General features: G+C 47.5%; 1 protein-coding gene and 1 pseudogene across 1 annotated transcript in view; both read left to right on the top strand.

Moving 5' to 3' along the window:
- Positions 1-13,249, top strand: part of CNTNAP2 (contactin associated protein like 2) — a 1,631,342-nt gene that overhangs the window by 1,521,069 nt on the left and 97,024 nt on the right. The window lies entirely within an intron of this gene.
- LOC112469952 lies at positions 2,925-3,043 on the top strand (annotated as a pseudogene).

The raw sequence follows: 13,249 nt of genomic DNA, 5'->3' as shown, positions 1-13,249 counted from the left end.
GAGAAATCTTAATGTGCCTTTGTTGCTCAAAGCTTTTTAAATTTTTATTTCCTACTCTCTGGTGGATTAAGGCTCTAAATTGTTGGTCTTTTCTCTGCTCCCTTTCATTGATGTTTAGAAATTGGCCAATTCTTTTTTGAACTCATCCCTTCCATTATATAGGCAGTGGGGAGCAGCTGACACCCACGCCTGTTTGGCTGTTTTGAAGCACTTCCCCTAAAGCTACAGGTCACAGGCACTCAGTCTGCCTCCCAGGTGGCATGAGGGGACAGTTTTACAGAGTATTTCACTGCATATCGTAGCTTTCCGTCTTCTAGCCCCTCATACCGGTTTCTGCAGCACATGCCCCACGATCACAGAGTCAGTGCCACGTATTTTAGGTTTCTGTGATGGCAGCACTTCCCTCTTGGGTACCAATTTATGTATTAGTTGGGATTATATTAGCTGCTATCACAAAAAAATTTTCAGAGGCTTAATACAGATAACTTTATTTCTTGTCCATATGAAGGTACGATGCCCACGTCCTAGTTGGAGAACAAGTGTCCTTCACACAGTGACATAGTCCCTGGAGCTGAGTAGAGTGCAGTGAGCACAATATATAAATAACCTGATAAGTCGTTTGTGCTAATGTCAGAAGATGATAAATAGAGTAAAAGAGATAGCTCAGTGCTACAACTACAAGAAAGGATAGGACGCTGACGAGTGGGGGCAAGAGACACAGGGAAGAGTATTTAAGTCGGAGGAGGGAAAGCGGGGGTTGCATGTTCCGACAGAGAACAATGCCAACCAAAGATTCAGGACTTAATCCTCTTTCCATCCCATGGAGTAGGAATGACCACCGCTGGACAAGGCTCAGTAAAATGGATTACCGGGAGAAGTACAGACTCTGAAAGTGGTAGCATCATATGGTCTGTAGTCCCATATGGATACTGAATGCTACAAAATCAGTAGTCTGGAAAACATGCAGAGCTTTGTCAAAAATTGTTGAAGGGACACATACCAATGATGTCACTTATGTGAGGAATCGGAAATAGACACGTAGAAGCGGAGAACAGGATGGTGGTCGTGGTGGCTGAGGGGAGGCGGAGACGTGCAAGCATTAGTTGCGGGGCCGAAACGTTCCGTTTCACAAGGGGAGTAGGTCCTGGGGATCCGCTGAACGGCACAGGCCCCCAGTGCGCGGTGCTGCGTGGTGCGCTGGCGTGTGTCCTGGCGAGGCAGGTCTGATGTTGAGCACTCTCATCCGAAAACGACGGTGGACCGAAGCAGGAGGAACGTTCGGAGGGAACGGACTGTGGTGACGGCTTCATGGACACGTGCTTCTCTCCAGACTCTCCAGACTCACCGCAGTGTGTGCATTAACCGTGTACAGATTTTCGTTGGTCAAATTAAATAAAGTAGATAGTGGCAACAGTGAAGGATTGTTCAGGGAATTTATTAGCAGTAAAATGAGGAGTAATTCATTGTGAGCTAGTAGGGAAGCAGCAGACGTTAATTGACATGGAAGGTAGATGGGCGGGGCCCCCAATTCACCACTTTCAGTATGTGGAGAAGGGTTCATTGTAAGGCGTTTTAAGTAATCTCTCTCCAGGAGAAAATCTCTTTGCACTGGAAGGGCCATAATAATCATGTTAGCGCTCAAAACACTTCCTTACGTATCCTCATTTGATACGCTCAACCTTATGAGTTGGGAAAAGCGGATGCTATTAGGCCCATGAAAGAGCTGAGAAAACAGAGATTAGGGAGATTTAAGTGACTAACAAGGTCCCAGTGCTAATGAAGGACAGTCTTACCTAGAACCCAGGTAGCTAGACCCCTCCCCCCATGGCTGGTCGTCACTCACACGTGCCTTTGCAAGCAGTCAAGGGAGCCAGGCTCAGCCCTGCTGGTTTGCCTTATAAACTTGAAAATTTTTAAGGGGGTTAAATAAAACTAAGGTTTGGGGAATTAATGTTTTGTGTGGGATCGATTGGGGTGGCGGTGGGAGGTAGTAGCAGGCTCGTCTGATAAACTGTTTTGACCTGTGCTGTGTTTAGAGGCAGGAACGTGGAGAGAAGTACCTGGAAGGTGGTACGACACCTTCACGGCTCATAAAATGCCACCTGCAGCTGGAAGGTGAAGTGGGCACGTTAACAGTCTCTTTAGGAACAGGGGATGAAAGAGCAGCTTTTTAAAAATTGTTAGATCTGCTAATAAAGATTTTTTTTGGTGTAATTTTCTCAAGAATATCAGTGAAGATGCTAGGAATTCTTTCTCACCCCTGGATGGGAAAACCCTCCTAGGGCAATAACAGTGCTAATGACAGCCGCGGCAGAAGTGATAATCAGTGTTTCTTCATTGTGCTGCAAACCGCTGTCTTTTCTTAGTGCTCTGCAGGCTGTTCTTTATGTAAACAACACACCCGTGAGGTAGACACCATCATTCCCATTTTACAGATGATGGCACAAAGACATAGAAGGTCAATAAAGGGTAGAGTCTCGGTACAAATCCAGATCTGCCTGATCCCCAAGCCCAGACTCTGAACACTGGTCTGAAACCGAGCACGGGTTAGTTGGTCTGGTCCGATGCGAGAGAGGACCCTTCCTCAAACACACGTCCGCCTGATGAGGAAGCCAAGTTAGGAAACTGACTCAGTACGATTTCCGCTGTGGGGGAGGAAGAAGTTTCCCTCTACCCTTCTAGATCCTTTCAGCTGGTCTAATTAAGCTTACATGAGAAAGATCAACAAGAGAAAAATAACCAAATGTAATTACATACTATGGGAGCCCCACATACATGAGAGAGTCAGAGACCCCACGAATGTGAGGTTCTGTGACAGGAAGTTAACATGAAGCATAAATGGCACTGTGAGCCAAGGAGTAGGACAGGTGCCTGAGGCTTCAGAAGGAAAGGAGTCATTCACAGATCAGTAAGAAGAGCAGATGGTCTGCGGCCACACCACCCTGAACCCGCCCGACCCCATCTGATCTTGGAAGCTAAGCAGGGTCGGGCCTGGTTAGTACTTGGATGAGAGACCACCTAGAAAGACCAGGTGCTGTAGGCATAAAAAATAAAATAAGGGATTGTAAGCTGACAAGGCCCTTACAATCTGTGAGGTCAACCAAGGATTGCCTTGTCTAAAAAAAAAAATGAAGAGTGGATGTTTAGTAGTTAGATATTTGCCCCACCAAATAGATCAAAAAGTTGTCTCTGATAATAATTCTTATGGGCAATGCTCCCCGATTTAAATTCTTCTGGATAGTTTTGGGAGGGGCAGAAGTTTCCCCTTAGCCTGTAGGATCTCAATTCCTTCATCTCTAAATAATCCAATGACAAAGTAGCACATCCTGAGGAGTCCTTCGCTGTACCCCTTCACTACAGTGTATTGTTAGATAAATGAGAGGTCCATAAAAGTGTACGCAATAGGCTCCTACGTGGAGCCTTTAAAAGAAACCATGAGTAGTGTTTACATTAAACAAGATACATAACTTACTGCAGTTTGTGAAAAATTACATTAATTTTTGAAATTCCAAATTAGGTGATAGTCTCCTTAGAAAAAAATAATGTAATGGAAGTGAAAACACATTTGTTAAAAGAAAGGACCTAATGGCATTTGCTGGCTATCATAAAACATAACTGTCATACGTGGAAAAGAACTAAGAAGTCCAACTATAAGGCCAGCGTTTTTCTACCACACAAAAATGCTCGTCGTCAGATCTTCCAGGGAACATGCACAGAGCCTCCTGCCTCTCCTGTCAGCCTGGGCTGAAATTAGATGCCGAAGCTCAGACAAATTACTTAAAAACATGAGCCTTTTTTACCTTTGAACTTTCTGCCAATAAAGAACAATGAAGAAAGAGAGTTAGATGTAGACACTCCTGAAAATTTTAATATCAGAGGCTGTTTGGAAGCATTCAATCTTGTTAGGGCTGTCAGAACAAATAAAGAAAGTTGACCTAGCTAGCCCAAGGCTCTCGTCTCGAAATTACGTTTGCTGGACCTTCTTCCCTTTGGCTAATTGAGTGTTCGCCTCCTCTGGGGTCGGACTCCCAGCCCTGGTTGCGCGCGGCCAGCCCGCTTGGCAGGAGGGAGGCGGGCACAAGAATGGTGATGAGCCCTTCGCAGTGTCCAGCCCGTTCCCTCCCAGGAGGACTGACACGCTGGCGCCATCCCGTACAACCTCCCCTCCTCCCACAGCGGGAGACTGGCTCATGAGGCTCAGTTCTGCGGAGGGCACGGGTCGGCCTGCGGCGTTAAGCGGAGACACCGCAGTTAAGGAAGGAACTCCGAGGTGCGCAGTGGAGAAGTGACGAAGATCCTGCCGAAGAAGACTAAGCGTTCCCAGATGGCTCGGGACCGTTCCATTAACAGTGGACTTGTCTTATATTTAAAACCACAGGTGGATCGCTAAGCATTTGACGCGATGACTTCTAATAGACATCATCTCTTGCCCATGACCACCACCCAGCCTTCCGCATGACAGGAAAGCTCCAAACTCCTCAAGCCCGACGTGGGTGGAAGCGGGTGGTCCCCAGTGCCATCCCACGAGGCTGCTTGCTGACAGGCAGTGCCACGGAAATTAACTCAACCTCATTCAAAATAAATCTAAGGAGAACAAGCATGCGCTTGGTATCTGCCAGACGAAAGAAATTCAGGTAGATAATACGAGTCGGCGGAGCAGTGGGAATGAACAAGGTGTGTCTTCTGCCTTCAAGGGGTTGATATTCCAGGAAGGGGAAGAGGCATACACACACTCGAAGTGTACTTCTCCACACGGGAGAGTCCTGCTCCACGTACTTCTCCTCTAGAAGAGAACTTGTCAAGTTGGTCTCCCTATCGACATGTAAGTAACAGAAGGGGGATAGAGCAGAAGGAAGTGCTGGGCCGGGAACGGGGCGGTAGCTCATGAAGCGAGATTTCCTTTAAGGATGGCCAGCATCGAAGCAGAGACCCACAATCGGGATTGCTGAGTTCAGACGTTGTCACTAAAACATGAACAAAACACAAACGGCTCCTGCACTTCGAAACCCTGTGTTCTCTGGCGAGTGACGAACTCTGTTTCCTTATCTGTAAACTAGGAATAAGGCCACCTGTTTTAGTGGCGTTCGCGTGTGTTAAACAAAAATACACATGAAAACAACCAGCATAGTCCACCTGCCAAAAACCGCTACTTCCCTTCCCTACTTCCCAACCCCTTCTCTCTCTTAAAAGCGAAAATAGGAAGAGATCAGCAACCAGGTCACTATCAACAGGGCCTTCAGGACCCGCTGATTTGCAGGTCGGCCCACAGAGCAAGTCCTCAGCACTAGAATGTTCTCAGTGGGCAGCATGGCTGTTGCCTCTGTGAGCCGCGGTCCAGCAGAGGAGACCTCAGTCGCATGGACATGAACCAAGGCCCAAAGGAAGTGTCAGCCGATGCTGAGGAAACACAGAAAGGGGTGAAGTTAACCCCCTGAGGGAGGGACGGACGGGCCAGGGAAGACTCACAGAGGCGTCTGAGCTGTGATTAGGCAGTTGTCCGTGCGGGCGGCCATGGACCGCGTCCTCCTACTTTGCACTGCAAGGATGCAGTGTCTACTCTTCTGCAATTCATAAAAACTATACAGAGGAACCTAAGAAAAAGTGAATTCAACCCATCCCACTCATGTGATCTGAACGAGAAAAGGACTCCTAATAAACACGTCACCGTTCCCAAGTTTCCTTTTCTAAAGCAGTTTCATCTGCAGATGGATTACGCAGGGCTGGACCCTCCATCCCTGCACCCCAGAAACACGTGTTCACCTCGCTTCACATGTCCTGCAGCTCAGTCGGAAAGCAGTTGCAGTGCAATTTTTGATCCAGTTCAGGAGCTGAGATGTCAGCTCTCTCTCCATCAGAACACAGCCAAAGCTTATAAAGCCGACGTTGGGGAGTTCATTTTTCCCCCAAGCACATGAAGCCCATAAATCATCTCTGAGAAAGAAGATAAGGTTCCTGGATTCCTATTTTGTCTGGCATGAAAACCAGAGTCCAATCTATGAGGCATTATATTGTTATATCCATCTGCAGTGCACTAAAATCACTCTCAGAGATTGTAATTCTCAGAGCTATTTTTTAGTACAATAGGCAGAGCAGGTTGTTTCCCATGCAGAGGTAACTGAAAGCAGACGCCTATCTCACATAAATTCATCTCCTCTCTGAAAAATAAATGTATCCCAACAAGCGGTCTTAAGTTCTGAAGGGTTACCTGCTGCCCTTCTGCTCCAGAAAGGGAAATGTCACCCCTGGGCTTGAGGGCGTCTGGTCGACGGGACAGCCTGGAGAGGGCCCTGAGCTGGTGCTCGCATGCCCTCCAGTGGTCACTGGCTGTAACTAGCGCTGAGAGTGGGGAAGGGAGACTTCATGGGCAAAAACTGGCTGAGGCGAGGTTTTCTACAAATGCGGAGTCATGGGTTGCAGCATCTGATGTGCAGTGCCGTGAGGCTGGTGGGACTTGGTGTTGCTTATGCAAATAGAAGCCTGCCATTGTGTTCAGAGGGGACAGCCTGGGGATTTTGCTTACCCTTGCACACCTCACAGCTTTGGCCCTGAGGCGTGGGCACTGGAGCGCCTCGAGAAGTGTTTGCTGAGCGACTGAATAAATGAGAGCGTCGAGTTTCTAAGTAATAGACTCTGAGCGCACACCATACTCTTGATGCTTTTTAGAATGCGTGGATTCGCTTTCTAAGGTATATTTGATTTACATTCCTCCCTTGGTCATCACTTAGTGAACTAAAAGAATTAGTCCTACGCTAACGTGTTTGAGGTAAGGAAATATGATCCAATGTTGAAGGGGGAGGTAATAAAAAGAACTTTGTGGTTAGAATAGAGGGTCTGGGCTGTAGTTCAGGAGCGAGGATGAAGAACGGAGGAAGGGCGCCCAGAGGGAAGTGGGGCTCAGAGAACGAGGCAGCTGAGTCAGTGGCTGCCGCTGTCCATTTGTTACAGCTTTAACACGCATGCACACGCACATGCACACACGCACATGCACACGCACATGCACACACATGCAAACGCACATTAACACGCATGCACACACATGCACTCACGCATGCACGCGCACATGCACTCACACACGCACTCACGCATGCACACGCACATGCACTCGCACACGCATGCACACGCACTCACACATTAACATACATGCACATGCACATGCACTCACACATGCACTCGCACATGCACACGCACATGCACACACGCATACACACACATGCATACACATGCACACGCACATGCACTCGCACATGCGCACACATGCATATGCACATGCACACACACATGCACACACGCATGCACACACACGCGCAGGCGCGGGAGGAGAATGCACACGCACATGCACACACATGCACACGCACATTAACACGCATGCACACGCACATGCACTCACACATGCACTCACACATTAACACGCATGCACTCGCACATGCACTCACACATGCACTCGCACATGCACTCGCACATGCACACGCACACGCACAGGCGCGGGAGGAGGGGTGAACGCTCTGCCTCTTACATCATCTCCTGGCCGTTCCTGTTTCCTCGCCATCCCTACTGAACTCTCCCAGCCCTCCCCACATGCTGCTTCTTAGAACAGGCTCCGAACTAGTGTTAAAAAAAAAGAAGTGTTTCCTGGGAGCTGCCTTCCCTGCTTTCCAGAAGCCAGCAGAACTAGTCCTCAAACTCCCCTTTGAGGCCCACGGCATTTACCCCACGCACATTCTGAAGTCACTCTGCATGTGACGCTTTTTACGATACATGTTTCCACTCTTTCACCTGGAACAGAATTTGAAGGATGTGATTATCGGTCCTCTGATAATATCAGTGTTTGGCCTTCCTCCTGAATATTCTTATTGCTGCCAAAACCTACTGGAAAAGTAACATCGATAGAGCCTCTGTACTAAAAAGGATGTGTTTGCTGAGGCTTTTTTTTTTTTAGTATCAAGAAATTTATATTACAGTTAAAATCAATAGAAATATAACCTTTCCAACCACATAAAATGAGTTCATTTTTATTATTAGTCTTTTTCTGCCATTACAGTGTAGTGATTTCAAAAGGAACCAGGTCAACTTAAGCTTTATTGAAAGACTATTAAAGAAACAAACTCAAACTCTTTTAAATACTGAAGCCAGTGCATTAAAAAGATCAATAAAGTAAAAGCACCTGGGATTGCTTTATTTAAACACCCCAGATATGAGAATCATTCCACGATCACAATTTGAGAAAACCTGTAAACCTAGAAGACCAGCCAATAAAAAAAAAAAAAATGCTGTTTCATTAAATAAGTTTAGAACTGTAAAGCTCTTAACTTTTTAGTCTGATGTAGACATACGGCATTTAAATTTTCTCTCAGTATTTTAAAACATCCTCTGGCAAGCAACCATTGATCAGTGAATACCATTTACTTAGGAAAGCCTTTCACTCCTGGGGTTAGGACAATGACAGCGATAAAAAGCTCAGTTTCATTTCTTTAAAAATAACAAACACAGGATTAGGCTGTAGGGATGGGGAATCCTAGAAGTGTAGGGAGTCAGGAAATTTCCTTTCTAATGACACTTAGCATGGTATCTTGCACATAGTAATGTGTATTAAACTGAATATTTACTATGGACTTTTCAGACTTGAGTTACCCACAAGCCTCAGTTTCCCCATATCTGAGTGTAATGATAACCTTTTCTACCTCCTTCCCTAGATATGAGAACAAAGATGGTTGTCACAAACCTCTTTCACTTCTTCCTTATAAACTATAATGTAAATTGCAAATTTAATGTACATTTGCTTAGAATAATTTTAACGATCCTGATGGGCCGTCAAGTCCGACTCCTGACATAACGTGGAGTCACCACCAGGCCTGGCCCAACATCACCAGATACAGAAAACATGCCTTTCTTCTTGGTAGCAAAACTCCTGGAGGTAGTCATCTATGTTTGCTGTTTCGGGTCAGCATCTCCCACTATCCCTCTCTTTTTTATTTTCAATCAACTTTATAGAAGCGTAAATTGCCGGCAATAAAATGCACACCCTTGAATTATGCAGAATGATGAGTTTTGACAAATGTGCACATGCAGCTAACCAGCACCACTGCCAAAATAGGGAACATTTCCAACACCCCGGAAGGTTCTCAGGAGTCCCTGTGCTGTCACTTTCCACCAAGCATTGCCCCAGGCGGCCTCGCCTCACGTTTCTGTCCCACCGAAACCACGGGCGCGCTTTGCCCGTTCCGTCCCTTCACACAAGTGGGATCGTAGAGCGCGTAGTGTTTCCTGCCTGGCCCCTTTCACCCCGCACGGGGCTTCTGAGATTCCTTCTTGTTGTCGTGTGTGTCCGTAGTTGGATTTTGACATATTTAACAACTTGCCACCCTTTGTCTGTTCCTTCACTTTTCGATGGACATTGGTATCGTTTCCAGTTTGGGGATATTACAAAAACACCTGTTGTGAACATTCGCATTCTTATGTAGATTGTGGACATACTTTTTTCATTCTTTCGAGTAAATATCTGAGAATGAAATCGATAGGTTATATGGTACGTGGATATTTAACTTTATAAGAGATTGTTTTCTATTTTATGTTTCCTTTGGCAAAGCTGGAGAGTTCCAGTTGCTCCACATCCTCACCAGTGTTTGATGGTGTTGGTCTTTTTAATGATAGCCACTCAGATGGGTGTGTAGTGGTGTCTCATCTTGGTCTTAGTTTTCATTTTTCTGGTGACGAGTGATGTTGAACAGCTTTTCACATGCTTATTGACCGTTGGTAAATCTTTTTGTATAGTATTTGTTCAAGTCTTTTGCCCTTTTTTACTGGACTGTTGCCTTTTTTTATAGAGTTATGAACGTTCTTCATATATTGTGAATATGATTCCGTTGCCAGATGCACATGTCGTGGCTATTTCCTCTTGTTTTCTCTTGTGGCCATTCCTAGTCTTGCTTTTGCCCATTCCCCTAAAGCCACCGTCACCAAGATCAGCAGTCCAAGGCAATTTCGGCTCTCGTTACTCCACGTAAAGGCCATATTCGATACAAGTGACCCCTTCCCTGTGAGGACACTGTCCTCCTCTTGTTTCCTCCTCCGTCACTGGCCCTTCTCAGTCTCCTTTTCTCGACCTCCAACGGGCATGCTTCTGCGCTCAGTCTTAAGTCCTTTTCTCTTTTCTGTCTTTATTCACTCCCTTGACAATCCCATCCAGTGGTACAGCTTTGCATTTTATCTATATACCCAAAACTCCCAAATCATTATCTCAACCCAAACTTCTCCCAGTATCTAAACAACTGGCGGGATGTCTGATAAGCATTTCGAACTCGATCTCTCAAAATCTGGCTCCTGGCCCATCCCCTCCCCACGACCGGCCTCACTGCAGCCTTTGCACTTGACTCGGTGGCTTGTCCATAGTCCCAGCTGCTTGGGCCCGAAGCCTGGGAGTAGCACTGTCCTGCTCTCACACTCCACGACCAGCCTGTCAGAAAGTTAGATTGGCTCTACTTGGAAAACATCCAAATTCTGACGGGTCTCACCACTTCCGGAGCTGCCGCCCAAAGCCCGAGCCCCATCGGGTGTCCTCACAGGGGTCTCCTCCCTGGCTCCGAACTTGACCCCTCCCCGCTGCAGGTGCAGCCTCAGGGCAGGTCCTGTCATTGCAGGGGTCCGTCAGATCACCTGACTCCCCCCTCGGGAACCCACCCGCGGTTCTCGTTTCTCTCAGAGGAAAAGCCGGTATTTGCAGTGGCCCACGAGGCCCGGCGTGAGCTAGCCAGCGTCTGCTCCACGGCTGCACTGCCAGGAAGTGTCCACGCAGGGGGTGGCCGGCCGGTCCCTGCCAGAGTGCTCTCTCTCAGTCTCCGGAGCCAACGTCCTGTCCTGCGCGTCCCTGCACGTCCTTGCTCGGACCTCCTTACCCCGGGGAGGTCCCCGGCGCCCTCTCCACTCCCCCGCCTCTGCTTTGCCTCTCGTCTGCGGGGGAAGGCAGCATGTTTCATTTTCTGACGTTATTACATCTTTTTCTCCACGTCTCCCCATACTAAGAAGGAAAGTACGTGAGGGCAAAGATTTCGTTACTTTATCCGGTAATATATCCCAAGTACAAACAGCACAAAACACATAATGCGCTCTAATAAAGATTTATCGAATGAATGAGAACCCATAATACTGTCCAGATTCCTTTCACATGACATGCTCCCAAGCAAATCTTCTCCCATCCAGTGAGGTCCAGGTGTCCTGCATCGGCCCAGCTCCATTCTCATCTCTCCCCTAGACAAGGCCGACCTCTCGGCTTCATGGCCGCTGGCTTCTGGCTGAGTTCAGCCAGCGGGACATGGCCAGGAAAATGGATGGCAGGAGGTGAGGGAAACCAGGGTCCGCATTGTACCCACCTCTGCCCTGCTTCCTTTCTGCCCAACCATGGCTGTGCAGACCCTCAGCCACTGGCTCCACTTGGTCAGCTGGCCCCTCTTCCATGGCTCTGCCACCAAATTCCCTCCCCTTGCCTGCTCAGGCCCAGGAACAGCAGTGCCCACCCCATGGTTGTCGCTTGAGCACTAGCATCCCTTGTGGCCCCGACAACACTGCCCACTTCTTGATAGACCAACTCTGCATTGAACTCTCGCCCGCCCAGCAGGGTTTGGATGAGGCGTCTCTTGCCTGCCAGGGCCCTGACCGCATACCACGTGTGTTTTGAACCTAAACTGAGCCCCGTGAAGATTCTGTTGACTCTCATCTTACTCGTTGCAGCCACAGCTTCTAAAAACTATGCATGTTTATTTTTTGAACTCTTGTTCGATTATCTCTGCAAAGACTTCTAGAACCAACTACCTAGAATTAGGCCAAAATTTGCAGCTTAAGAACAGAGCACTCCACAGGACTGCCCTCATTTCAGTTCAAGCCACAAGTTTGGGGTCCAGACCACCCTCATTTCTATGAGCCAGCTGCAAAGTCAGGGGTTCCCACTAACCTCTCAGGCTCAACAGTTGGTAGGATGACCCACAGGACTCAAGAAAGCATTATACTTGTGGTTACAATTTTACTATAAAGAGTGCAAATCTACCAGCCAAAGGGATAGACACAGAGGGCAAGATTTGGGAGAGTCTCAAAGGAAACGCTTCCTCGTCCCCAGGGTATGTCACCCTCCCTGCATAGTGACTATGTGGCAGAACACAGAGCAGTCCTAACTAGGTAAGGTCACCTGATCTCCTGTGCCCAGAGGTTTATTTAGCCTCATCGCTCGTCGGCTGATTCATTTGTTGGCCACAAGGTTGAACTCAGCCTCCAGCCCTCAGCCAGATCATTCGATCCACAATTTCCACTGACCTTCCCTCCCTGATGGAAACCCAACCCCCACCCCCACCCCCAAGGATTTCCAGCGGTCCTCTGTCTTTCTAGGCTTTCTTCCGTGGTGCTCTCTCTCATCCACAGCATACACACCAGAGTGAAACTCGCCACCTTCTTCGGTACACAAACACAACCACTCAAAGCATTCACTGAATTGTAGTCATTATTGGACATCCGAGGGTCCTGCGGGGGGCAGGGGCAGGATACACAGCATATTGAATCTTTGAACAAAGAGCTGCTAAATGTCGCATGTTAGATATTCTCGTCCTCACTGGCTACTGTATCCATCCCTCTGCAGAGGGTTCTCACAGCCCTCCCCTCACATGGTACTGGGCTTTCTGCTTTCTCTCTGATTTCTTCTCTTGGCTTCTTGCTCATCTCCAGGTCTCCCCACTATTATGTGCAACAAGAAGTCAACTCTCCCCCAAAAAAGGTCCACACATTTAGGCCCAGAGCAGTCAAGTACTCAGCAGACACAACACCTACAATTCACCTTCCTTAAAAAGAAATTATGGTTACAAACAATAACAGGGGAAATACCACACCAGAATAATAAATTACAACTGCACCCCCAGCCATGTTTGCATCAAATGCAGACTTGACATTCGAAGCCCTACACAGTCCAGTCCAGCTTCCTTTACTACCTGCCATTGCCATCTGTCATTTCTCTCTAGAACACATCCTCAGCACCAGTGAGGCTGGTCACCTCGGTACCCTTGGAGAGAATCGCTATATGTACGTATTCCTCCTCAAAATGCCTCCACTCTGCCAATCTAGGTACTCAAACCATGATGACTGACATTCTCCAAATTATACATTTTACAACAGGGTAATACTTTATAATCGATTGGCATATGTCATTTTATAATATTATTCCCTGATGGTTTTATAAGTCCTTTTTCCAAAACAAGCATCTGAGCACCTCGAACAC

Source organism: Pteropus alecto, unplaced genomic scaffold (assembly GCF_000325575.1).
Source record: "Pteropus alecto unplaced genomic scaffold, ASM32557v1 scaffold48, whole genome shotgun sequence".
NCBI classification, from domain to species: Eukaryota; Metazoa; Chordata; class Mammalia; order Chiroptera; family Pteropodidae; genus Pteropus; species Pteropus alecto.
The sequence above is the reverse complement of the archived record's forward strand: the minus strand, read 5'-3'. Positions and strand labels throughout refer to the sequence as shown.